Source organism: Lithobates pipiens, unplaced genomic scaffold (assembly GCF_037356315.1).
Source record: "Lithobates pipiens isolate NorthernLeopardFrog02 unplaced genomic scaffold, aLitPip1_a1.2 Scaffold_18, whole genome shotgun sequence".
Lineage (NCBI taxonomy): Eukaryota > Metazoa > Chordata > Amphibia > Anura > Ranidae > Lithobates > Lithobates pipiens.
Genome location: NW_027507758.1, coordinates 208,970,471 through 208,995,890, shown reverse-complemented (window position 1 = coordinate 208,995,890; position 25,420 = coordinate 208,970,471). Strand labels below are relative to the sequence as shown.

Sequence of the window (25,420 nt, the reverse complement as noted above, 5' to 3'; positions counted from 1 at the left end):
CCGCCAGTCCTACTTCACTTCCGGTACGATGTACGGCCACTCCCTACGCGTTGCGTCTATCACGTGACTTCTTCAGGGGATTGTGATTGGCCGCTGTGTAACTCCTTAAATATAACCAAACCGGAAGTGCCAGATCGGCCATTTTGGTAGTGGTAGTCAGGAAATAAACAACTGAGGACCGGAAGTATAGATTCCGCCATCTTGCTACTCAGGTTGAAAACACCCGGAAGTGCAAGCTACGCCATCTTGGTGCTCTCAGCGGATAGATAAACATAAGAAAAAAACTCAGGAGAAAAAATATATATATATCAGAAATACAAAAAAAGTGGCAACAAAGCGGAAATATCATTCCTCATATACCACCTACTAAACCATCAAAGAAAGAATTTAAAACCACCCACATAAAAGTGCATATGTATATAGGTCATAGTAGGTAAAAAACGGCCATAGAGAATTAATTATAGCTCCGCAGCCAAAGATAAAATTATAACATGGCTAAAAGAGAACAATGGCTATATATGCCTAAAGTATAGATTTATTTATATAGAATTAAGATACCTTACCAAAAAAATATATATATACAAATCTGCGGATGGCAAAGAATAAAGAACAAAAAAATATATATAAAAATTATTAAATAACGTCTATATCATGACGTAAACTTCTATATCCTAGTGTAAATAAGTACATCACTTAAATGTAAAATCGCATACCGAAAATGAAGTAGGACTTTACATAGCAATAAACATAAAGGCATCACAGAACCATAAAGAATATAATATTAAAATTAGAATAAAAAATAAAAGAGTAGTATAATATATATATATATATATATATATATATATATATATATATATATATATATATATATATATATATTACTATAATATATAAAAAATTACTTAAAAAACAATTTAAATCAAAGTCAACATTAAGACCATCAGGGTGAAAAGATTCTTTTTGGCTAATCGTTCTGATTTTATGACTACCTCTCCACGATGGATTGTATCTCTCAATACCCCAAAATTGCAAATGGGAAGGATCCCTATTATGCACCTGGTCAAAATGTCTAGAGACACTATGCTTGGGAAAACCTTTTAGAATATTTTGTATATGCTCTTTTAATCTGACTCTCAAAGCTCTTTTAGTTCTTCCTATGTACTGTAGATTACAGCTACATTACAAACAATAAATAATGCCTTCGGTGTGGCATCCTATAAAATCACAGATCGTGTATGTTTGTCCAGTAGTGATAGATGTAAATTCAGTTCTCTTATTTTGAAATTTTTTGGACTGTCCGCACGCAAAACAGTTTCTACATGGGTAGAAGCCCTTCCCTGTGATAAAAGTATATCCTTTCTTGGGTGGTGGTTCCACCATTGATTTTGCAATAATATCCCTCAAAGTGGGGGCCCTCTTATAGATAATCTTCGGCTTATCTGGTAAGATGCTACCCAAGTCTCTATCTTTTTTCAGGACATGCCAATGACGCCGGACCAATCTAGATACTTCTTTATGCTGTACATTGTAGTCCAGTATTAGGGAAGGGACCTCATAGTTAAACCTTCTATCTTTAGTTTTCTGTTGGAGCATCATATTTCTATCCAGACTCTTCACTTGTTCAATTTCAGTTTTAAATTGCGAGTCTTCATATCCCTTTTCCTTAAATCTTGTAGCGACGAGATTAGCTTGTTCCAGATAATCATCAACTTTGGTGCAATTTCTCCTTATTCTGACCAATTGCCCTTTGGGTATATTATATAGCCAAGGTTTAAAATGACAGCTGTTTATAGAAAGATAGCTGTTAGCATCGACACTTTTGAAATGGGTTTTAGTAATAATTTCATTTCCTTCAAGGGAGATGTTTAAATCCAAAAAGTTAATTGACTTCCCATCAATTTTCCATTCTAACTGAATATTTTTATCGTTATTATTCAAACAAGACAGATATTGTCTGAAACATTTTGACCAGGTGCATAATAGGGATCCTTCCCATTTGCAATTTTGGGGTATTGAGAGATACAACCCATCGTGGAGAGGTAGTCATAAAATCAGAACGATTAGCCAAAAAGAATCCAGGTGGATATACACTATGAGATCTTTTCACCCTGATGGTCTTAATGTTGACTTTGATTTAATTTGTTTTTTAAGTAATTTTTAATATATTATAGTAATATATATATATATATATATATATATATATATATATATATATATATATATATATATATATATATATATTATATACTACTCTTTTATTTTTTATTCTAATTTTAATATTATATTCTTTATGGTTCTGTGATGCCTTTATGTTTATTGCTATGTAAAGTCCTACTTCATTTTCGGTATGCGATTTTACATTTAAGTGATGTACTTATTTACACTAGGATATAGAAGTTTACGTCATGATATAGACGTTATTTAATAATTTTTATATATATTTTTTCATTCTTTATTCTTTGCCATCCACAGATTTGTATATATATTTTTTTGGTAAGGTAACTTAATTTTTCTATACTTTAGGTATATATAGCCATTGTTCTCTTTTAGCCATGTTATAATTTTATCTTTGGCTGCGGAGCTATAATTAATTCTCTATGGCCGTTTTTTACCTACTATGATCTATATACATATGCATTTTTATGTGGGTGGTTTTTAATTCTTTCTTTGATGGTCTAGTAGGTGGTATATGAGGAATTATATTTCCGCTTTGTTGCCACTTTTTTTGTATTTCTGATATATATATTTTTTCTCCTGAGTTTTTTTCTTATGTTTATCTATCTGCTGAGAGCACCAAGATGGCGTAGCTTGCACTTCCGGGTGTTTTCAACCTGAGTAGCAAGATGGCGGAATCTATACTTCCGGTCCTCAGTTGTTTATTTCCTGACTACCACTACCAAAATGGCCGATCTGGCACTTCCGGTTTGGTTATATTTAAGGAGTTACACAGCGGCCAATCACAATCCCCTGAAGAAGTCACGTGATTGACGCAACGCGTAGGGAGTGACCGTACGTCGTACCGGAAGTGAAGTAGGACTGGCGGTAGACGCCAATACACCATTTTACTTCTTGTGCTGTTGTTTGTTTATCTAAATGTGAGAGTCCGATTTTTATTTCTTCAATTAAACCCTTATATTTTAACCAAGTACTACACTATCAGAGCCTTCCCTCTCTCTCCATGTTTTTTATTACATATTTGAGCTGCACACTTCTGTGAACATCCTTCCTGCTACTGCAGTATAATTGTATATGCATTATATGGCCCCCTTGTGGCCCGTTGTGGAGAAAATCACTGCATAGTCTGCTACAGTGGAGGACCCCCCTGGTGGCTGGAGTCGAGGAGTGGAGTTGGCCAGTTCTTCCTGATGTGCTTGTTTTTTTCTATTTGGAGGTGAGAGTTCTGAGAGCCTTTAGTCTGTGGATTTATATTACTGCTTTCATCTGCGATTTTTCACCAGTGGTGCCTATGAATCACAGTTTATAAACTTTTTATGTGTTGCATATTTTTCTCTATACATTTCATATATTTATATGTTTTTTATACTTCATCAGCACTTAGCACTTTAAAAGGACTTTTTTTGATTGATTTGCGCAGGACTTTTTTTCACTTGTATTTTTGCTGGGTAGTTTTGTGTACACTATCAGGTTCAGCTGCATTTCTTGCACCTTATATTTGCACGTGCACCTTTGTTGTTGAATATTTTTATATATTTTTTCTATTTTTTCCATTTTATACACAGTTTTTTTTTGAAGAGGTATTTTTACCCTGTTTATTGTTTGTATTCTTAAGTAGTAGCGCGAAGGCCTGTTTTCACTATTTTACCATCAGGATTGGGCCTGGTTAGTACCTGGATGGGAGACCGCCTGGGAATAGCAGGTGCCATAGGCTTTTTTTTAAATATGTTGTTGGCATCGACGACCTGTTTTATTTTTCTGCTTGTTTGCCAAGGAGATTATCTTAGCATTTGTCAAGAGGGTTGAGAGTGGCCAGCAAGATTGCTTACGGCCACATCACCCTGAATGCGCCCAATCTCGTCTGATATCGGATGCTAAGCAGGGTCGCGCCTGGTTAGTACCTGGATGGGAGACCGCCTATGAATACCTGGTGCCGTAGGCTTTTTTTAATATGTTGTTGGCGTCGACGACCTGTTTTATTTTTCTGCTTGTTTGCCGAGGTGACCATCTTGGCGTTTGTCAAGAGGGTTGATAATGGCAAGCAATATCGCCTAAGGCCACATCACCCTATATGCGCCCGGTCTCATCTGATCGCAGTTGCTAAGCAGGGTCGGGCCTGGTTAGTACCTGGACGGGAGACTGCCTGGGAATACCAGGTGCCGTAGGCTTTTTTTAATTATGCTGTTGGCGTCGACGACCTGTTTTATTTTTCTGCTTGTTTGCCGAGGTGACCATTATGGCGTTTGTCAAGAGGGTTGAGAGTGGCAAACAATATCGCCTATGGCCACATCACCCTGAATGCACCTGATCTCATCTGATCTCGGATGATAAGCAGCGTCAGGACTTGTTAGTCCCTGGATGGGAGACCGCCTGGGAATACCAGGTCTCGTATGCTTTTTTTTTAATATGTTGCTGGCGCCGACGACCTGTTTAATTTTTCTGCTTGTTTGCTGAAGTGACCATCTTGGCGTTTGTCAAGAGGTTTGAGAGTGTCCAGCAATATTGCCTTTGGCCACAACACCCTGAATGCGCCCGATCTCGTTTGATCTCAGATGCTAAGCCGGGTCGGACCTGATTAGTAAATGGATGGGAGACCGCCTGGGAATACCAGGTGTCGTAGGCTTTTTTTTAACATATTGTGGGCGTCGACAACCTGTTTTATTTTTCTGCTTGTTTTCCGAGGTGACCAACTTGGCGTTTGTCAAGAGGGTTGAGAGTGGCCAGCAACATCGCCTATGGCCACATCATCCTGAATGCACCTGATCTCGTCTTATCTTGGATGCTAAGCAGGATTGGGCCTGGTTAGTACCTGGACGGGAGACCGCCTGGGAATACCAGGTGCCGTAGGCTTTTTTTTAATATGTTTTTGGCATTGACGACCTGTTTTATTTTTCTGCTTTTTTGCCAAGGTGACCATATTGGCATTTGTCAAGAGGGTTGAGAGTGTCCAGCAAGATTTCCTATGGCCACATCACCCTGAATGCGCCCGATTTTTAATGCTAAGCAGGGTCGGGACTGGTTAGTACCTGGATGGGAGACTGCCTAGGAATACCAGGTGCCATAGGCTTCTTTTTATTATGTTGTTGGCGTTGACTACCTGTTTTATTTTTCTGCTTGTTTGCCGAGGTGACCATCTTGGTGTTTGTCAAAAGGGTTGAGACTGGCCAGCAAGATCGCCTACAGCCACATCACCCTGAATGCACCTGATCTCGTCTGATCTCGGAAGCTAAGCAGGGTCAGGCCTGGTTAGTGCCTGGATAGGAGACCGCCTGGGAATGCCAGGTGCCGAAGTTTTTTTTTTTAATATGTTGTTGGCGTTGACGACCTTTTTTATTTTTTTGCTTCTTTGCCGAGGTGACCATCTTATAGTTTATCATGTGAGTTGAGAGTGGCCAGCAAGTTCACCTATGGCCACATCATCCTGAGTGCATCTGATTTTGTCTGATCTCAGATGCTAAGCAGGATCAGGCCTGGTTGGTACCTGGATGGGAGACCGCCTATGAATACCTGGTGCCATAGGCTTTTTTTTAATATGTTGTTGGCGTCGACGACCTGTTTTATTTTTCTGCTTGTTTGCCGAGGTGACCATCTTGGCGTTTGTCAAGAGGGTTGAGAATGGCAAGCAATATCACCTAAGGCCACATCACCCTGAATGCGCCCGGTCTCATCTGATCTCAGTTGCTAAGCAGGGTCGAGCCTGGTTAGTATCTGGACAGGAGACTGCCTGGGAATACCAGGTGACGTAGGCTTTTTTTAATTATGCTGTTGGCGCCGACGACCTGTTTTATTTCTCTGCTTGTTTGCCAAAGCGACCATCTTATAGTTTGTCAAGAGAGTTGAGAGTGGCCAGCAAGTTTGCCACTGTGAATGCGCCCAATCTCATCTGATCTTGGATGCTAAGCAGGGTCGGACCTTGTAAGTACCTGTTTGGGAGACCGCCTGGGAATACCAGGTGCCGTAGGCTTTTTTTTTATATATTGTTGGCGTCGACAACCTGTTTTATTTTTCTGCTTGTTTTCCGAGGTGACCAACTTGGCGTTTGTCAAGAGGGTTGAGAGTGGCTAGCAAGATTGCCTATGGGCACATCACTCTGAATGCGCCCGATCTCGTCTGATCTTGGATGCTAAGCAGCGTCGGGTTGTTGGTGTTGTAATGGAAATTTGTAGGTTCTGTATATAATTGTATTCTATTTTATATGTATTGCCTGATGCCCTCACTGTGCACACGGCACTAGCAATGTTTTAAGTACATGTTTTGCATTCTTTCAAGTCCTGATTAGAATTAGCCTGCCTATGTAACGCCCCTTGTTACCATAAACGTACAATTGTAATATTAATGTGATACCTACGTAATCATGTGTATAAAAACCTTCAAATGCGTCATAATAAAGGAGAACGGTTATTTGGAAAGATGCTGAGCGTATCTTTTGTGTCTGTTCCCTACTGCAGTAGTTATTCATTTGGAACCACTAATCAATATGAAGATAGGAGTTGCCTATCATCAAAATATCCATTTCAGTGTCGACGACCTGTTTTATTTTTCTGCTCGTTTGCCGAGGTGACCATCTTGGCGTTTGTCAAGAGGGTTGAGACTGGCCAGCAAGATTGCCTAAGACCACATCACCCTGAATGTGCCCGATTTCAGATGCTAAGCAGGGTCGGGCTTGGATAGTAACTGGATGGGATACTGCTTGGGAATACCAGGTGCCGTAGGCTTTTTTTTTTTTTTTTTTTTTTTTTTTAATTTATATTGGCAGCACAGTGGTGTAGTGGTTAGCACTCTCACCTAGCAGTAAGAAGGGTCACGGGTTTGAATCCCAACCATGACACTACCTGCCTCGAGTTTACATGTTCTCTCTGTGCCTGCGTGGGTTTCCTCCAGTTTCCTCCCACAATCCAAAGACATGCAGGTAGGTTAATTGGCTTCTGTCCAAAAATTTACCCTAGTATATGAATGGGGACCTTGGATTGTGGGCTCCTTTAGGGACCAATGAGAGTGTGCAATGTACAGGGATAGGGACAATTGTAGACACTCACTCAGGATGGACTGGTGTCTTAATTCAACCTTACTAACTATGAATATGTTGTTGGCGTCAATGACCTGTTTTATTTTTCTGCTTGTTTGCCGAGGTGACCATCTTGGCGTTTGTGAAGATGGTTTAGAGTTGCCAGCAAGATCACCTACAGCGGCATCACCCTGAATGTGCCCAATCTCGTCTGATCTCGGATGCTAAGCAGGGTCGGGCCTGGTTAGTTCCAGGATGGGAAACCGCCTGGGAATACCAGGTGCCGTAAGCTTTTTTTTCATATGTTGTTGGCGGCGATGACCTGTTGAATTTTTCTGTTTGTTTGCCGAGGTGACCATCTTGCTGTTTGTCAAGAGGGTTGAGAGTAGCCAGCAAAAATACCTACGACCGCATCACCCTGAATGTGCCCGATCTCGTCTGATCTCGGATGCTAAGCAGGGTCACGTCTGGTTAGTACCTGGATGAGAGACCGCCTAAGAATACCATGTGCCGTAGGCTTTTTTTTAATATGTTGTTGGCGTCGACGTCCTGTTTTATGTTTCTGCTTGTTTGCCGAGGTGACTATAGGGGCATTTGTCAAGAGGGTTGAGAGTGGCCAGCAAAATCACCTACGGCCGCATCAACCTCAATGTGCCTGATCTCGTCTGATCTAGGATGTTAAGCATGGTCCGGCCTGGTTAGTACCTGGATGGGAAACCACCTGGGAATACCAGGTGCCGTAGGCTTTTTTTTAATATGTTGTTGGCGTCGACGACCTGTTTTATTTTTCTGCTTGTTTGTCAAAAGGGTTGAGAGTGTGCCACAAGAACTCCTACGGCCGCATCACCCTGAATGCGCCCGATCTTGTATGATCGCGGATGCTAAGCAGGGTCGGGCCTAGTTAGTACCTGCATGGGAGACCGCATGGGAATACCAGGTGTCGTAGGCTTTTCTTTAATATGTTGTTGGCGTCGATGACCTATTTTATTTTTCTGCTTGTTGGCCGATGTGGCCATCTTGGCATTTGACAAGAGGGAAGAGGGTTGAGAGTGGCTAGCAAGATCACCTACGGACACCACACCCTGAATGCGCCTGATCTTGGATGCTAAGCAGAGTCGGGCCTGGTTTGTCCCTGGATGGGAGACCGCCTGGGAATAGCAGACCGCTTGGGATTAACAGGTGCCGTAGGCTTTTCTTTAATATGATGTTGGGGTCGACGACCTGTTTTATCTTTCTGCTTATTTGCCGAGGTGACCATCTTGGCATTTGTCAAGAGGGTTGAGAGTAGCCAGCCAGTTTGCCTACGGCCACATCAGCCTGAATGCGCCTTATCTCGTATGCTAAGCAGGGTCAGGCCTGGTTAGTACCTGGATGGGAGACCGCCTGGGAATACCAGGTGCCGTAGGCTTTTTTTAATATGATGTTGGCGTCGGCGACCTGTATTATTTTCTGCTTGTTTGCCGAGGTGACCATCTTGGCGTTTGTCAAGAGGGTTGATTGTGGCCAGCAAAATAGCATACGGCCACATCACTCTGAATGTGCCTATCTCGTCTGATCTCGGATGCTAAGCAGGGTCAGGCCTGGTTAGTACCTGGATGGAAGACTGTCTGGGAGTACCAGGTGCCGTAGGCTTTTTTTAATATGTTGTTGGCGTCGACGACCTGATTTATTTTTCTGCTTGTTTGCCGAGGTGACCATCTTGGCGTTTGTCAAGGGGGTTGAGAGTGGCCAGCAAGATCGACTACGACCACATCACCCTGAATGCCCCCGATCTCGTCTGATCTTGGCTCGTCTGCCTTTGAGGTACTGGGCAAGTTGTTTCCCTGCTTTGTTTGAGGTGGAGTATGAGGTCGCTTTTAGTTTCTTCTGGAGGAATTCGTAGGAGTGAAGTAGAATGGTTCTAAGTTCCTGCCTAGAAGATAGTACTTGATCGGACAGTGAGCTCCTGGGGTTGGATTTGTGATCCAGCTCCAGTGCTGCAATATGGGCAATTAATTCGTCAATGCACTGCGTCCTCCTCTTTCTATGCTGGGAACCTATGTTGATTAAAATACCCCTGATATAAGTGTTGTGGGCACTCCACACCACGCTAGGGTCGGACACTGTGCCTGCGTTAGTCAAGAAGAAATCAGCAATGTGATTCGAGATTTCCAGAACATAGTTTTCATTTTGGAGAATATAGTTATTCGCTCTCCAGAGATAGGTGTTGGATTTGGGACAGGATTCTTCTATTACAATAGATATTGGGGCGTGGTCCGACCATGTCGTGGTATGGATATCCGAGTGAGATATTTTTTGCAGGGCCCATTTATCTGTCAGGAACAGGTCTATTCTTGAGTAAGCTTGATTTCTGGTGGAAAAAAAGTGAAGTCCCATTCGGAACCATGGTGGCATCTCCAGACGTCGTACAGGTCATGGGTAGAAAGAAAACGGTGCAGGGGTGATCGGTGCCTTTTCGTAGTTGAGGTGGGGTCTAGTTCCGGTTTCGGTGTCAGATTAAATTCTCCGCGTATGAGGAGGTGTTCCTGTCGGAACAGTTTGGCAATGCGTAACACTTTGAGGAGGAATGGCAGCTGGTGAGAGTTGGGGGCATACACATTGATGATTGTATAGGGTAGCCGGTTGATGATGCAGGCAAGAATGATAAAACAGGCTTCCGCATCCGGTATATCCTGTAGTAGTTTAAAGTCAATCATGTTTTTGATGGCTACCATAACGCCCCTACTTTTAGAGGAGTGAGAGGCATGAAAGATGTGGGGGTATAGGCGGTTATTGCAGAGAGATGTATCTGAGGTCAGTAGACCTCAAAGGGTTAAATGTGTTACTAGGGCAGTGATGGCGAACCTTGGCACTCCAGATGTTTTGGAAGTACATTTCCCCATGATGCTCAACTACACTGTAGAGTTCATGAGCATCATGGGAAATATAGTTCCAAAACATCTGGGGTGCCAAGGTTTGCCATCACTGGTCTGGGGAGTGCTTACTGTGTGGGGGAGGTGCTTGTACTGTGGGAAGGCAGAGATCCATGTTCCTGTTTTGAGAAACACAGGATCACTATCTCCCCTCCTCACAGAATGGCACTCTGCCGGTTTTACATAGGTAGATCACCTTTCTGTCTCTCTTGGGAACAATCGGATCTCATCTGCTGGACCCGCTGATTGCCTCCCTCTGCGTCCAATTACAGCGGAAATGGGGTTGTTGAGGGTACCTACAGGTACGTGATTCTGTGCAGAGGAGCCGCTTTGCCGCTGTATATATCCTACACAGTCATGTTGGAACAGGAAGGTGCCATCCCCAAACTGATCCTACAAAGTTGGGGGTATGAAATTGTCCAAAATGTCTTGGTATGCTGACACCTTAAGAGTCCCCTTCACTGGAACTAAGGGGCCAAGCCCAACCCCTGAAAAACTACCCCAAACCACAATACCCCCTCCACCAAATGATTTGGACCAGTGCACAAAGCAGGGTCCATAACCACTTCAATACTGGGCACTTTCACCCCCTTCCTGCCCAGGCCATTTTTCAGCTTTCAGTGCTGTCACACTTTGAATGACAGTTGCGCGGTCATGCTACACTGTAGCCATGTGAAATTGTTACCGTTTTCTTCACACAAATAGAACTCTTTTGGTGGTATTTAATCACTTCTGTTTTTTTTTCCTAAAAGAAATTAAAAAAGGGCAAAAAATTTTGAAAAAAAAAAATTTTTTTAGTTTCTGTCAGTAAATTTTGTAAATAAGTAATTTTTCTCCTTCACCGATGGGTGCTGATGAGGCTGCACTGACGAGGAGGCACGAATATGCCATACTTATGGACACTGATAGGTGGCATTGATATGTGGCACTGATGAGTACTGATGGGTGGCACTGGTAGGCACTGATTGTCGGCACTGGTGGGCCCAGATAGGCAGCACTGATGGGCAGCAGTGATGGGCATTTATGGGCAGCACTGATAGCCAGCACTGACTGGCATCACTATTGGCACTGGTGGGCATTAATGGGCGGCATTGATGGGCAGCAGTTATGAGCTTTGATGGGCACTGATTGCTGGCACTGGTGGGCACTCAATTGTTATTGGTGTACAGGACGCCAAGGTTGGGTCCTGGACGGGTACTATGTGGCGCCTATATTCGGGATGTGGTCCCTTTAAGGGAATCATGGTAGGCCTCAGGGGGTCACCCAAAAATGGGTGACAGGTTCCGGGTATAGTTTTCGGGAGAAGACTGATTTGCAGGCCTCTCTATATTTTAAGAGAGGTAGTGGGGACCCGGAATTTGGGAAGCTCTAAAGTGACATTTGTGTGGGAAAGAGCCTCCCTCCCTGACCACAGGGGGTTAACGGCCTCCAGGAAGACTGACAGCCTATAAGACAGGAAGTAGACAGAGAGGTGGTGGTGAGGAGGAGAAGGAGATGAACACCTGTCTGAGGAGCTGTCTGGCTGTGTTGTTATATTTGCTGTTTGCTGTTTTGGAGGCTGCAAAAAGATCTCTGCAAGGACTCTTTTTGGTGAAGACCTATCTACAGAACTGTAGGTGCTTTTCTTTTTGTATTATTTTGTGCTGAAGATAAGCGGACTTTAATTTACAGTTTTTACATGCTGAAGAAAAGCTTTATTTTTTATTTAATTATAAATAAATATATTTTGGTTTCACCTGACAAGGGTTTATGCACTTAATCCCGCGGAGCTAGTATCCCCAAACTTCACAACTGGTGTTTTGGATGCTGGCAAAAGTGCATTTGCAGCCGCAAAAAACGTTTAAAGCCTGACATTTAAAAGAGACTGTGTACAAATTGCATGTCTTGGGTGAAGCCAGCCCAGATGCTGCAAGCGGCAGGCAAAGACATGGAGGAGGTCATCAGGGCTTTGGCACAAGCCACCCTGACCCAGCAGCAAGCTTCAGCAGATGCAAACCATCGCCATGAAGAAGCGATGGCTCAGCAGCAGCAGGCCCTGGCACAGGCCATAGCTGCACAACAGGAAAGCACACGGCTGCTAGCCACCCAGTTTACTGCTCAGCAGGAGTCCACTCAAGCACAGGTGGCTGCCTTGCAGGAGACAGTACAGCGGCTGGCTCAGGGACGTGAACAAGTGGCTGTTGCCGCTGGCAACCAGGTGCCTGTGAGGGCCAGCCATTTTTTACAAAAATTAACGCCCAGCAATGATGTAGAGGCCTTTCTCACCACCTTTGAGAGGATGGCGGAGAGAGAGGGGTGGCCCCGTGACCAATGGGCTGGCATTATCTCCCCTTTCCTCACCGGTGACCCGCAAAAGGCCTATTTTGACCTCCCAGCAGAACATATCAGCGACTATGAGCGTCTGAAGGCAGAGATCCTGGCCCGCCTAGGAGTGACCACAGCTGTCCGGGCTCAGAGGGTGCATCGCTGGCGGTACAAGCCTGACCGACCACCCAGGTCGCAAATGCATGAACTGGTTCAGCTGGTTAAAAAATGGCTGCAGCCAGAAAAACTGTCAGGCCCACAGATGGTTGATCGAATAGTGATGGACTGGTACCTACGGTCCCTGCCAGATGACCTACAGCGATGGGTAAGCCATGGAGACCCCGCAACCGCTGACCAGCTGGTGGAGTTGGTGGAAAGGTACACCGTGGTGGAGGACCTGCTTGGGCCTGCCAGGCGTAGGGAACCCACACCAAGGGCAACCAGACCAGCCATAGCGCCTAGGAGAGAAGCCCTGCCAGACACTGGGATCCGCAGAACCGCATCATCTGCTACAGAACCTCGAAGGGTGGTTCCTGTCCCAAGAACAGGAGACCTACAGTGTTGGCGATGTCGGTCCTGGGGACATACCCGGGCGCAATGCCCACTTCAGGAGGAGCCTATGGACTGCGGAATTGGTCGGAGAAGCTCCTTCTACGTGCAAAGAGTCTGCACCACTCACCTGGATCCAATCGCAGGACAGTTCGAGTGTGAAGTGTGGGTGAACCACCTTCCTGCCAGGGCGCTACTGGACTCTGGTAGCATGGTAACATTGGTATATGCCAGGGTGATTGGGAGACTTGGCCCTGTAAGGAAAACCCTACGGGTAGTGTGCATCCATGGGGACACCAAGGAATACCCCATGGTTTCAGTGACTGTGTCCTATGGCCATATCTCAGTGACCCAAGAGGTCAGGGTAGTGAGAAGTCTAATACATGACATTATAGTGGGGCGGGACTGTCCACTATTTTTCGAACTGTGGAGCCAGGTACAGATGGGGCTGTCAGGACAGCCAGGAAAGTCTGAGGAACATGGGCCTGAAACCCCCACAACCCACCCCACTGATACAGAGATACCCATTATTGATAAAGATACTGTAGAGAATATTAAGTTGAAGGATGTGTCGGTTTCAGATTGCAAAACCGAGTTAAACTCTGAGGGGGGGGAAGTCTTCCCGTTACAGGTTATGCTGGGGGAGGATGACGAGGAGCTCTCCCCATTGCAGTCTCCGGTTGAGGAAAGTGAAGGGGAAACATCCTCAAGGCCAGTACACCCAGATCTAGATGTACCCAGGGGTGCGTTTGGCACCGCCCAGCTGCGGGATCCTACCTTGGTCAATGCCTGAGAGCAGGTTTCTGTTGTGGATGGGGTCTCACAAATGCCAGGAGCAGATCAGAGGTTTCCTCATTTTGCCTTAAAGGGGGACTTGCTTTATCGAGTGGCTGAAAGCCGTGGGGAAACTATAGAGCAGTTGCTGGTTCCCCAACCGTATAGGCGGATGCTACTCGATCTAGCCCACAACGACGCACTGGGAGGACACTTGGGGGCAGAGAAAACAGAGGCCAGGATAACTGACCGGTTTTACTGGCCAGGGGTGAAAGTTGAGGTTAAAAGATATTGTGCATCTTGTCCCATTTGCCAGTTAACTGCCCCAGTGCCCCACTATAGACGCCCTCTGGTACTCTTGCCAATTATTGAGGTTCCATTCGAGAGGATCGCTATGGATCTCGTGGGACCCCTGGTAAAATCGGCAAGAGGGCACCAGTACATATTAGTCATCCTAGACTATGCAACCAGGTACCCAGAAGCAGTTCCTTTGAGGAAAACTTCCTCTAAAGCCAACTATTTCAAATGTTTTCGCGAACTGGTTTTCCCAAAGAGATATTAACGGACCAGGGCACACCTTTTATGTCAAAGGTGATGGCGGACCTGTGCAAACTGTTCCAAATTAAGCAGTTACGGACGTCCGTCTATCACCCGCAGACTGATGGCCTAGTGGAGAGGTTTAATAAAACTTTGAAGACCATGCTAAAAAGAGTCGTCCAGAAGGACGGGAAGGATTGGGATATGTTACTCCCTGCCCTTTTGTTTGCCATCCGGGAGGTTCCACAAGCATCCACGGGCTTCTCCCCATTTGAGCTAGTGTATGGGCGACGGCCGCGGGGGTTGCTGGATCTGGTAAAGGAAACATGGGAAAGTGAGTCCTCACCACACAAAACCATAGTAGAGCATATCTCTCAAATGCGAGAGAGGGTGGCTAAGGTGATGCCGCTGGTGAGGGAGCACATGCAGAGGGCTCAGGAAGCCCAAAGAAGGGTGTATAACCGGTCTGCGAAAGTCAGACAGTTTCAAGTAGGAGACCGGGTGGCTGTCCTAATACCCACAGTGGAGAGCAAGTTCTTGGCCAAGTGGCAAGGTCCATTCGAGATAGTGGAAAAAGTGGGGGAGGTAAACTACAAGGTACACCAGCCAGGGAAAAGGAAACATTACCAGATCTACCACGTGAATTTGTTGAAACCCTGGAGAGACAGAGACCAGGTATCCGCGGTGGTAGCGGTACAGTCAGGAGATCATGCAGGAATCGACCTGGTTCAGGTGGCTACTACCTTAACTAGACCCCAAACCCAGCAAGCAAAGGAATTTTTTCAAAGAAATAGGGACATGTTTTCAGGGTTGCCAGGATTCACCAATGTCATCGAGCACGACATTGTAACTGACCCCAAGGTAAAAGTGCGGTTAAAGCCTTACTGTATCCCAGAAGCTCATAGAGTGGCTGTGTCTGAAGAGGTGAAAAGAATGCTCGAGCTTGATGTCATTGAGGAATCGCAGAGCGAGTGGTCGAGTCCAATTGTGTTGGTACCCAAACCCAACGGCACTCTTCGCTTCCCTAATGATTTTAGAAAACTGAATGAAATCTCCAAGTTTGATGCTTATCCCATGCCACGGGTAGATGAGCTCATTGAAAGGTTGGGGCCTGCCAGGTATATTACCACGCTGGACCTCACGAAAGGGTACTGGCAGATTCCCCTGACCAAGGAAGCTAGGGAGAAAACGGCCTTCTCTACTCCGGAAGGCCACTTCCAGTACAAACGAATGCCATTTGGTTTACACTCTGCCCCTGCTACGTTCCAAAGGGCCATGGACAAAACTTTGGGTCCACATCATCGGTACGCTTCGGTTTATTTGGATGACATCGTCATCTTCAGCCTTGATTGGGAGTCACATCTTCCCCGAGTTCAGGCAGTCGTAGACTCCCTGAGAAGAGCAGGATTCACCATAAACCCAGAAAAATTTGCAGTTGGGGTGGAGGAAGCCAAGTACCTAGGGTACATTGTGGGTAGAGGGTTGGTAAAGCCCCAAATGAGCAAGGTGAAAGCCATACAGGACTGCCCCCGTCCCCTAACCAAGAAGCAGGTCAGAGCGTTTTTGGGCATAGTTGGCTACTACCGGAGGTTTATACCCAACTTTGCCACCATTGCTGCTCCCTTGACTGACCTGACCAAAGGCAGAAAGTCAGTGATGATAAAATGGAATAATGATGCAGAAAAAGCTTTTCAGAAGCTTAAGACGGCATTGTGCCAGGATCCGGTGCTTGTTGCTCCAGACTTTAATAAGGATTTTGTAGTACAGACAGACGCTTCAAATGAGGGGTTAGGAGCAGTCCTGTCGCAGGTAATCAACGGGGAAGAGCACCCTGTAGTTTTCCTAAGTAGAAAGCTGACGGCAGCGGAGAAAAACTACGCAGTGGTAGAGCGGGAGTGTCTTGCCATTAAGTGGGCCTTGGACTCCTTGCGGTATTTCCTCCTAGGCAGAAGGTTTCGCCTGGTATCCGACCACGCCCCGCTGACCTGGATGAGGCAAAATAAACACACGAATGCCAGAGTAACGAGGTGGTTCCTGTCTCTCCAGGAGTTCAATTTTGTGGTGGAGCACAGACCTGGGAGACTACATCAGAATGCTGATGCCCTCTCCCGGGTCCACTGTATGGTGTCAAATGGTGCTTCCAACACCTCCGCGTTGAGGCAGAGGGGGGGGATATGTACAGGACGCCAAGGTTGGGTCCTGGACGGGTACTATGTGGCGCCTATATTCGGGATGTGGTCCCTTTAAGGGAATCATGGTAGGCCTCAGGGGGTCACCCAAAAATGGGTGACAGATTCCGGGTATAGTTTTCGGGAGATGACTGATTTGCGGTCCTCTCTATATTTTAAGAGAGGTAGTGGGGACCCGGAATTTGGGAGGCTCTAAAGTGACATTTGGGTGGGAAAGAGCCTCCCTCCCTGACCACAGGGGGTTAACGGCCTCCAGGAAGACTGACAGCCTATAAGACAGGAAGTAGACAGAGAGGTGGTGGTGAGGAGGAGAAGGAGATGAACACCTGTCTGAGGAGCTGTCTGGCTGTGTTGTTATATTTGCTGTTTGCTGTGCTGGAGGCTGCAAAAAGATCTCTGCAAGGACTCTTTTTGGTGAAGACCTATCTACAGAACTGTAGGTGCTTTTCTTTTTGTATTATTTTGTGCTGAAGATAAGCGGACTTTAATTTACAGTTTTTACATGCTGAAGAAAAGCTTTATTTTTGATTTAATTATAAATAAATATATTTTGGTTTCACCTGACAACGGTTTATGCACTTAATCCCGTGGAGCTAGTATCCCCAAACTTCACATTGGGCACTGATTATCAGTGCCCTGATTACATACCTAGCTGTCCCCTATGAGGAGATGCTGCTAATCGGCTCTCCTCGCCTTACGCTCTGTCAGTGTGAGGCGAGGAGTGCCGATTACTGGCATTTCTGTTATACATGTGACACGTGATCGTGGTTCGTGGTCCTAGTGACCCGGCCCGGCGGAGCATGAGATCAGTCGTTCAGGGAATCCGTCATATGACATTCACCCAGAAAGAGAGCTGCACCGCCCACCCGTCATCTGATGGTGGGCGGGCGGCAAGTGGATAAAGACATGGATGAGTGAGTTTGGGGTGGAGGAACTTGACTGGCCTGCACAGAGTCCTGACCTCAACCCGATAGAACACCTTTGGGATGAATTAGAGTGGAGACTGCGAGCCAGGCCTTCTCATCCAACATCGGTGCCTGATCTCACAAATGCTGTTCTGGAAGAATGGTCAAACATTCCCATAGACACACTCCTAAACCTTGTGGACAGCCTTCCCAGAAGAGTTGAACCTGTTATGGCTGCAAAGGGTGGGCCAACTCAATTGAACCCTACGGGCTAAGACTGGGATGTCATTAAAGTTCATATGTGTGTAAAGGCAGGTGTCCCAATACTTTTCACAATATAGTGTATGTCCCAAATCATTGGTGTTGGGAGGAAATAAGCTCCATTGATGGATAAAATCAATGAATAAAACCTACCCCATGATTTATGTCAGTGTAATAGAAGAAGACATCGGTGGTGACGGCACTGGAAGAAGACATGGAGCTACCACAAGGGACATTCTTCATTTTTAATAAAAGACTTGTATAAAACCATCTCTTGTTTTTTGTAACGCTGCTCTGCAATTTTTTTTTGGTGAATGGGTAAGGGTACATTGTACCCTATACTCCTTCACATGGGGGGAACAAGATACGGGGGCCCCTTTCTTAAAGCCCCTTGCCCGCAGACCCCAAAACCACCGCCCAGGGTTGTCGGGAAAAGTCCCCTGCCCCAAACCACCCCCCCATGTTGAGGGCATGTGTCCTGGTGTGGTTCGGGGGGCACTCGCTCGTCCCCTCCCTTTCCTGACCCACCGGGCTGCATGCTCAGATATGGGTCTGGTATGGACTTTGGCGGGGAACCCACATTATATATAGATAGATTTATTATATAATATATTTTACAATTTTGGGGTGGGGGTCCCCTCCAAGTCCAGTACCCAAATACCATACCATACATCTCCTGTTCCATGTCTGCAATCTCTGATCATCTTCTGTACTATGTCTGCAGTCTCTGACCATCTCCTTTACTATATCTGCAGTTTCTGACCATCTCCTGTATTATGTCTACAGTCTCTGACCAACTCCTGTAGTATGTCTGCAGTCTCTGACCCTCTCCTTTACTATGTCTGCAGTCTCTGACCATCTCCTTAGTATGCCTGCAGTCTCTGACAATTCCTGCAGTATGTCTGCTGTCTCTGATCATCTCCTGTACCATGTCTGCAGTTTCTGATCATCTCCTGTACCATGTCTGCAGGCTCTGATCATCTCCTTTACTATGTCTGCAGTCTCTGACCATCTCCTGTACCATGTCTGCAGTCTCTGACCATCTCCTTTAGTATGTCTGCAGTCACTGACTGTCTACTGTAATATGTCAGCAGTCCCTGCCCATCTCCTGTACTATGTCTGCAGTCTCTGCCCATCTCCTGTACTATGTCTGCAGTCTCTGCCGATCTCCTGTACTATGTCTGCAGTCTCTGACCATCTCCTGTACTATGTCTGCATTCTCTGACCATCTCCTTTAGTATGTCTGCAGTCTCTGCCTGTCTCCTGTAGTATATCTGCAGTCTCTGACGTCTTCTGTACCATGTCTGCAGTCTCTGGCCATCTCCTGTACCATGTCTGCAGTCTCTGCCCATCTCCTGTACCATGTCTGCAGTCTCTGACAGTCTCCTGTACCATGTCTGCAGTCTCTGACCGTCTCCTGTACTATGTCTGCAGTCTCTGACCATCTTCTGTACTATGTCTGCAGTCTCTGACCATCTCCTGTACCATGTCTGCAGTCTCTGACCACCTTCTGTAGTATGTCTGCAGTCTCCGATCACCTCCAATACTATGTCTGCAGTCTCTCACCATCTCCTATAGTATGCTTGCAGTCTCTGATCATCTCCTGTACTAGGTCTGCAGTCTCTGACCATCTCCTGTACTATGTCTGCAGTCTCTGACCGTCTCCTGTACTATGTCTGCAGTCTCTGACCCTCTCCTGTAGTATATCTGCAGTCTCTGATCATCTCCTGCACTATGTCTGCAGTCTCTGACCACCTCCTGTAGTATGTCTTCAGTCTCTGATCATCTCCTGTACTATGTCTGCAGTCTCTGATCATCTTCTGTACTATGTCTGCAGTCTCTGACCATCTTCTGTACTATGTCTGCAGTCTCTGATCATCTCCTGCACTATGTCTGCAGTCTCTGGCTATCTCCTTTACTGTGTCTGCAGTCTCTGATCATCTCCTGTACTGTGTCTGCCGTCTCTGACCATCTCCTGTAGTATTTCTGCAGTCTCTTACCATCTTCTGTACTATGTCTGCAGTCTCTGATCATCTCCTGCACTATGTCTGCAGTCTCTGACCATCTCCTGTAGTATTTCTGCAGTCTCTTACCATCTTCTGTACTATGTCTGCAGTCTCTGATCATCTCCTGCACTATGTCTGCAGTCTCTGACCATCTCTGATACTATGTCTGCAGTTTCTTTTTTTTTTTTTTTTTCTTTTTTTTTCTTTCGCCATATATTTACACTTAATTTATTCCCCTCCCCCCAATCCCTCTCTTTTTTTCATATTCATTATGGGTAAAAAGAGAAGAGGTAAGCAACCCGTATCCTACGGCAATACATCAAATGTCAACTCTCATTCGTGCCTCCTCTTCTTTGTCCCTTTATACTCTCTTCTACCCCCCTCCCTCCCCCCTCCCTGTTCCTGGTTTCTATCCCTCAGGGTTCTACTTTAAACCTCCCTTCCACTATACCTTTCCCGTATTTATACCTGCGTTATTTCCTCCACAAATCGCCATGATTTTTTGAATTTTTCCCAGAGATCCCATTTCCTGTCCCTCTCCTCCTTTATGGCTGATGCCTCGTCTCCGCCCTCCCCAGTTTCCATATATTGTATTTCGGTTACCCGACGAATCCAATCCTGGATTTTGGGGCTTTCTTTTTCTCTCCATTTTCTCGGGATAAGATTTTTTGCGGTGTCTAATAAAATAGGGACTAATGATGCTTTATATTGGTTAGTTGTCTCCTCTGTCCCATGGAATAACACCGTCCATGGGTCCTCTCTGATCACTTTTCCCGTTACCACTTTTATTAGTTCAATTATCTTCTTCCAATATTCTAATATTTTGGGGCAATCCCACCAAATATGGCCCATACTCCCGATAGACTTACATCCTCGCCAGCACTCCGGCGATTGATCATTTCTAAACCTACTGAGTTTGTCAGGGGTGGCGTACCATCTTGCTATACATTTGTAGTTTGTTTCTATTAATTTATTCCCTCCCCCCGCAAAGTGAATTAATGTTAATATTTTCTTTCTAATTTGGGTATTACATTGTACCCCCAGTTCTTTTTCCCACTTTTTAAAAAATGCTGGTTCCTCCAGTTCGTCCCCCTCTGCAAATATTTTATATATCGAACCAATATTTTTTCTTTTTTTTTTTGTTGTTTTATCCTGCTGACACAGTTGTTCAAAGGGTCTTAGTTCTTCTTTGCTCCGTAAAGGATGGGGAAGCTTTAAAACAAATGTTCTTAACTGGAGGTACCGCCATTCATCCAACCTCAATAATTCTGTGTCTTCTCTTAGTGCTTGAAATGTGATTAAATTATCTTCTACTAATATATCTTTTAATTGTGCATTATCTTTTAATATCCAGTTCCCCCCTATTTCTCGATGTCCTGGTGGAAAGTAATCATTGTCTTTCAAGTAGATCAACGGTGAATTATACCCCCATTTTTTTTGCTTGTGTAATTGGTCCCATAGTTTAAAAACTAGTCGTGTGATCTTGTGGGTGTTTAAGCCCAGAGTCCTATATTGTGGCGGATTCCAAATTATTCTTCCTAAATGTGTTTGTGAAAGCGTGTTTTCAATACCTACCCACCTTTTTCCTTTCCCTCTTTCGCCCAGTCTACCACCCGTGACAAAACTACTGCATTATAATATCTTTTTATATCCGGGGCTGCCACCCCCCCTTGATCTTTCCCTCTCCTTAATACCGCGTACGAGATTCTCGGTTTTTTATTTTGCCATATAAACTTCGATATTATCTTCCTTAAAACTGAGAAATAAGTCGCGGGGAGTACAATGGGCATCATTTGAAATTTATATGTTATCTTCGGGACTAAAATCATTTTTACCACATTTATCCGACCTAACCACGAAAGAGGGCTAGCTGAGATTTTCTTTATTTCGCTCTTGATTTCATCTAATAAAGGGATATCGTTTTTTAAGTATAATTTTCTTAAGTTATTCGACAGGAGGACCCCCAGATATTTAATTTCTTAACGCCAGGGAAAGAAGAATTGCGCACTTAATCTCTCCTCTTCTTGTTTACAGATATTTATGTTTAAAACTTCTGATTTACCAATGTTAATTTTTAGGTTAGAAATCTGTCCGAACTCTTCCATTATTTTTAACAAATTCGGGATCGTAATCCTGGGATTTGTAATGAAGAAGAGCACGTCGTCCGCGTAAGCGGCTAATTTGTGTTCCTCTTGCCCTATTCTAATCCCTGTGATATCTGGGTTATTACGAATTGCGGCCAGCAAGGGTTCAAGGGAAATCACAAACAGTAGGGGCGACAGTGGACACCCTTGTCTGGTCCCGTTGCTCATTTGCAACAGGGTCGAAGATTCTCCATTGACCTTAACCGTCGCTTGTGGGTTCTTATATAATGCCTTAATCCAATATATCATCCTCGGGCCCACCCCAATCTCTTCTAGTGTTTCTAGCATGAGTCCCCAGTCTACCCTGTCAAATGCTTTTTCAGCATCAATTGACAGGAATAGACCTGGGGACCCACTGTCTTTTAAAGCTTGGGTGAGGAGCAAGGCCCTTATTCCGTTGTCCCTACCCTCTCTCTCAGGGACAAACCCGACTTGGTCCGGATGAATCAGTTTTGTCATATTTCTTTTTAATCTTGCTGCTATTACTTTAGCGTATAGTTTTACGTCTGTGTTTAGGAGCGCGATAGGCCTGTAATTACCACAAAGAGTCAGATCTTTCCCTTCTTTCGGGATTAAAGTAATCGCGGCCCGCAGTGTTTCCCTCCCCATATCATATTCAGTGCCTAATCCATTAATGTATTTGCATAAGTGGGGGACTAAGAGTTCCTTAAATTTTTTATAGTACGAAATTACAAACCCATCCGGACCCGGGCTCTTCCCTGAGGCTGTCTCTTTTAAGGCCTTATAGATTTCTTCTTCAGTAATGGGACTCTCCATGTCCTCCCTCTCCCCATCTGTCAGGCGGGGCATTTTGGCTTTACATAAAAACTCTTTCATTTTCTCTTTTTGCCCTTTTCCCTGTTCCCCTCTCTTTTCCACATTGTACAAGGCCTCGTAATATTGTTTGAATACTTCTGCTATTTTCCCAGACGTGTGTACCATTTTACCCTTCTTATCCTTTATTTTGTCGATGAAGTTGACCCCTTTTTTACTTTTCACTTGTCTCGCTAGATTTTTTCCTATTTTATTTTCCCAATAGTACCTTTCTCTGGCTCTACCCAAAAATACCCTTCTAGTTTCTTCCTCATAAGTATCTTTAAGTTCCTCTCTCTTATTAATCAATCTATGAAAAGTCTCCTGTTGTTGGCCCCCTTGCATTTTATGCTTCTGCTCCAGACTATGGACCTCTCTCATTAACTTCTCCTTTTCTTCTTTTCTTTCCTTTTTTTTCCTGGTCCCTATAGATATAAGGATACCCCTGACATAAGCCTTATGGCCCTCCCATAGGGCAGCTCCCGATACCTCCTCTGTACTATTTGTCCTAAAATAAAATTCTATCTCTTTCTGTATAGTTTCCGCCACTTTCTTATCACAAAGGAGCTCCTCGTTTAACCTCCAGGAATAGGGGCGTCTCTGTATCCCAGGTATCTTCAACTTCATTGCTACTGGGGAGTGATCTGAGAAAGTTGCGATTTCGATTTTCGTTTCTGAGACCAACTCCAGTAACCTATGTTCGACCAAGATGTAGTCCAGCCTGGTATACGTCCCGTGCACTGGGGAAAAAAACGTGTAATCTTTTGTTTTTTCATGCTGTACCCTCCATGCATCTATCAGTTGACTACACCTCAACTGAAGTTTTACTTTTTTAATATTTCTCACATTCTTCCCCCTTGCACCGGACGTGCTATCAGCTGCTGGATCCAAGCAAAAATTAAGGTCCCCTGCCACTATTACCTCTCCATTCTTAAACTCCGCTAGTCTCCCCAATGTTTGTATCAGATATCTCTCTGGGTTTTTGTTTGGGCAGTATATGTTAGCTAGGGTAATCTTTCTATCTCCTATTTTCCCATTCAAAAATAGGTATCGCCCCTCTGGGTCGGTCAACCTGTCGCACACCACATATTTATTGCCCTTCTCAAACCCAATAGCCACTCCCTTAGCCCTCCTAATTGGTGAATCTCCATAAATCCAGGTTGGATAGTTCGCGGAGTGCAATTTCACTTTTGTGTCTTGTGTTAAGTGCGTCTCTTGTAGAAAAATTATTTCTGCTTTATATTGTTGTAGTTCTTTTAAGAGCTTAAACCTCTTATCTGGCGAGTTCAGACCCTTAACATTGTATGACACTAATTTTATCTCAGCCATCCAAACCTTTTCTGGAAACCTTTACTCTGCACCTTTTGGTATATCTTAGTACCCCCCCAGGAACATTTCCCCCCACCCTCCCCCCCCTACCCACCCTCCCAGCCCGTTCCGGGCTTCTGCTTTGCATAGTGAGTATTACTCCCTCTGCAAGCCCAATCACCTAGGGTATGACCTTAACTGCGTCCCCTCTCCTCCCACCTCACCTTAGACCCCCCCCTCCTTCCCCCCCAACCACGCCTCCCCCCCACCCCAAGATCGAAAACAAAGAACATCGGGAAAAACAGAAAAAAGACCATTGAACCTCTACTGAGTTGCCTACAGTTCCCCCTTCCTGGGCCTCTTAGTCCTTACACCTCCCAAGGGTCTAATGGGATCAGGGGAATTGGAATTCCTATTTTATTGCAGAAGTCCTCAATTTCATCTAGGGTTTTGAGCTTAAGCGTCCTCCCCTCCTTCTGCACTAAAAGCGCTGCCGGGAAACCCCAGCTGTATTTTACATTTGCGCTTCTCAATTGGTCCAATAAGGGCTTTAATCTTCTTCTGCGAGCCAGGGTTCCCGGTGCCAGGTCCTGGAAGATCTGTAACGTTGCTCCTTCATATTGAATTGGGGCTAGGCCTCTAAGTTTACTCCAAATCTTCACCTTATCTTCGTATTGCTGGAACTTTATAATTACGTCCCTCTGGGTTTCTTCCCTCAACCCCTGAGGTTTCCTTAATCTGAGCGCCCGTTCTAACTTTAACTCTGACCCTTCTTCCTTTCCCAATAAGGGATTAAATATCTTTCCCATTTTTTTGCCCAGTTCTTCTCCCGGTTGTTCAGGCAATGATCTAACTCTCAGGTTTTGTCTTCTGCTTTGATTTTCCTGTTCCTCCATCTTGTATCGGGTCTCTCTATGCGCTTCCTGCGATTTCTTTACTTGTATTTTTAATTCCAGTATTTCCCTGGCCTGTCTTCCTGTTTGATCCTCCATTTCTTCTACTCGCTTCAATAAGTGCCCCATATCCTTCCTTATAGTTAGGATCTCGGCTTTAATTATATTTTCTAATTTTAGGAACATTTCCTGCATTTCCCCCTTTGTGGGTATCTGCGAGGGGGTCCCTTCTTGCCTTCGTCCACTCTCCTGATCCACCTCTTCTCCCGAAGAGTCTCCTCTTGCCCCCTCCGGTTTTCCAACTTCCTTCCTCCGCTCTCTGCCCCCTCTCTGATTTCCCTCAAGACCCGGGCTTTTTTGACTTGTTTCCTTTAGATATTTTTGAATTGAACTGGAATTCAAGCTCTCCCTTGAGTTTTTAGGCTCATTCGTTCTCGTGTTTTTTCCCTTCATGTTTTCCTTCGTCTCTCTTTTCCCCAGGATTTCCCAGGGACCACCTTCCCAGCGGTTCTCTTGTTAGAATTTTCTCTTATATTATTACCGCGCTACCTCTAGTTTTAAACTTCCAAGATCGTAATTAGGGTAGCTTGCCTAAATACAGGCACCGTCCTTTTAAATACTTTTATTCCGTCTTTGCCATATAAT

The 25,420-nt window shown here is 44.9% G+C and overlaps 10 pseudogenes; all 10 read left to right on the top strand.

Moving 5' to 3' along the window:
• The first annotated feature begins 3,998 nt into the window (after positions 1 to 3,998).
• LOC143990984 (5S ribosomal RNA) lies at positions 3,999 to 4,117 on the top strand (annotated as a pseudogene).
• Positions 4,118 to 4,224: 107 nt separating this feature from the next.
• LOC143990826 (5S ribosomal RNA) lies at positions 4,225 to 4,343 on the top strand (annotated as a pseudogene).
• A 336-nt stretch (positions 4,344 to 4,679) lies between these two features.
• LOC143990863 (5S ribosomal RNA) lies at positions 4,680 to 4,798 on the top strand (annotated as a pseudogene).
• Positions 4,799 to 4,906: 108 nt separating this feature from the next.
• Positions 4,907 to 5,025, top strand: LOC143990951 (5S ribosomal RNA; annotated as a pseudogene).
• A 325-nt stretch (positions 5,026 to 5,350) lies between these two features.
• On the top strand, positions 5,351 to 5,469 carry LOC143990779 (5S ribosomal RNA; annotated as a pseudogene).
• A 109-nt stretch (positions 5,470 to 5,578) lies between these two features.
• On the top strand, positions 5,579 to 5,697 carry LOC143990850 (5S ribosomal RNA; annotated as a pseudogene).
• A 108-nt stretch (positions 5,698 to 5,805) lies between these two features.
• On the top strand, positions 5,806 to 5,924 carry LOC143990821 (5S ribosomal RNA; annotated as a pseudogene).
• A 1,429-nt stretch (positions 5,925 to 7,353) lies between these two features.
• LOC143990844 (5S ribosomal RNA) lies at positions 7,354 to 7,472 on the top strand (annotated as a pseudogene).
• A 538-nt stretch (positions 7,473 to 8,010) lies between these two features.
• Positions 8,011 to 8,129, top strand: LOC143990803 (5S ribosomal RNA; annotated as a pseudogene).
• Positions 8,130 to 8,694: 565 nt separating this feature from the next.
• On the top strand, positions 8,695 to 8,812 carry LOC143990935 (5S ribosomal RNA; annotated as a pseudogene).
• Positions 8,813 to 25,420: the final 16,608 nt, after the last annotated feature.